Genomic DNA, 2,027 nt, shown 5'->3' with positions numbered 1-2,027 from the left:
GGATTAAACTGAAAATGAAGTGAAATTCGAGGTAAATATTGTAAATAACAAAAGTGCACTGCCAGGGATCAAAATAGAACACGCTCGAAGGATGAGGGACTGACTGGGAAAATATTCCTAGCCCTCATGCGCTGCGTTTCAGCGTGGAATAAAACGAAACGAGCAGAAAATTACACGGCCAAAATGTGAAAAACAAAGAGGATCAAATTGCTCCACGGCGCAAAAGTGGAGGGACACTGTGTGCAAATAGCCCATTCACAGCAAAAACACGCGAATCTTGTGGGCTGCTCGGTCGGGTCGGGTCGTGGGTCAGGGCCAAAACGACGTTGTTTTGGCACCAGCACCCCACTTGCAAAAAGGCGCCGTTTTAAGATGTTTATAAAAGCTAAAAAAAAACGTAAAATTTCATTCTTATCAGCCTTTAAAAAAAACCTAAGAGCACCTATACTCCACAGCCCCCTTGAGCTCCTGCCTAGGGCTCCGATTGACTGTCGTCTCACCGGCCGTCGTGGCTCCGCCGTAGGCGGTGTTCGTAGCCACAGAAAAATCAAGTTTTTAACCCCGTTTCACCCTTTGTTCTAAGGCCAGACGTTCTTGACCTAAAAGGCCGAAGAAGAGAGGATCCCTCACCCCAACTTTTAGGGCCGACTTCGGAGACGGAGAGGGGACCTTCGACGACGCGGCCGAGGGGCGTTTTAGGTGAGTTTTTCCTTCCCTTTCCTTTATTTTATTTTTATTATAATTGTTTAAAATGTACTTGTAAAAAATTTTTAAATAAATAAATAAATAAAAGAAAAAAAAAGAAAATGAAGAGGAAACCATAAAGGTTCAACCTTTTAAAATTTCTATTCGACTTTTGGATTTCTAATGTGTGTAAAAAAAATACAAAGGTGAGATTCGGGCTTTTATAACCGAATCAAAACTGTTTGCTTCTTCTTTTTTGTCCATTTCTACTATTATTGCTCGTATACTTCCCTTTTTTATTGTTGTATTCAATTTTCTTTGCAGGTGTCAGACGCGTGGATGGCCGGTGATAGGCGAGCCTTGGGTGGTGGCGGCGTGTGGCGCAAGTGGAGCGGTGGCAGGATCAAAGCATGCGGATAGGGTTTTTTTGCTGAAATGTTTATGTTTTGAGTCTTACATAACAAATTTGTTTCATTATTAACCTCATGGAACATAATCCAGAAGACGTATTTGGAGAATAATTGAACACATATAAATATTAATGTTGAAGTCTTTAAAACTTATAATTAAACATTATAATGATTTAAATGTTTCAAACATAATACGAATATAAGATATATCAAAATACATATTATATAAAATTGTAACCTCCTAAATTTATTTGAAATATATAAAGCCCATCAGAATACAAAATCACAAGTAATCATGTCTAATAACCATTCATTTAGGTTGCCCTGGTAACACAATTTCCTTTTGGCTGTGAACAGTCAGGAGGGCATATCGTAACAGCACCACCTGGATGACAACCACGAAAACGTGGAGGACATGGAATTGGTTTTCCTGACGCTAGATTTCTATGTATCACTTCATTCCTCTCCTTCACTACAATTTTAATCCCAAATACCAACACAAATTATCCAAAAAAAAAAAATTCAGAAAGAGATTATAAAAATAAGTAACGAAGAACAAGTTTTATATATAGTTGTAATTCAACTTACCGGTTAAGTGAGTGTTTGTAGTTGAAGATGGAGGCCAGAGTAGAGAAAACGATAGCTGTAGTACTAATATCAAGTGCACCGCTGATTTCTTGTAGAGCATCTTTCGTTCCTCAGAATCTGATTTTTGTGCTGATGTTTATGGTTGCTTCATAAGACTTGGTGGTGATTATTTATTTATTTTCAGGAGAAACAAGACTTTGGAAGTCTATTGGTTTTAATATTATAATTATTACTTTTGTTATTCAATGGCTTCATTATTTTTACTCTTTTGACAATTCCTCGTTGAATCATTGTTGTTAGTCTAATTTAATTTATTTTTCATATATCAAGTAATGTTATTTTTAA

The 2,027-nt window shown here is 37.0% G+C and overlaps 1 long non-coding RNA gene across 1 annotated transcript; it reads right to left on the bottom strand.

The window, feature by feature from the left end:
* Nucleotides 1-1,315: 1,315 nt before the first annotated feature.
* On the bottom strand, nt 1,316-1,822 carry LOC128033726 (uncharacterized). Its single transcript, XR_008189744.1, has 2 exons — nt 1,683-1,822; nt 1,316-1,566 (listed from the first exon to the last, which is right to left on the bottom strand). It is a non-coding gene; the product is annotated as an uncharacterized LOC128033726 (long non-coding RNA).
* Nucleotides 1,823-2,027: the final 205 nt, after the last annotated feature.

Source organism: Gossypium raimondii, chromosome 10, assembly GCF_025698545.1.
Source record: "Gossypium raimondii isolate GPD5lz chromosome 10, ASM2569854v1, whole genome shotgun sequence".
Lineage (NCBI taxonomy): Eukaryota > Viridiplantae > Streptophyta > Magnoliopsida > Malvales > Malvaceae > Gossypium > Gossypium raimondii.
The sequence above is the reverse complement of the archived record's forward strand: the minus strand, read 5'-3'. Positions and strand labels throughout refer to the sequence as shown.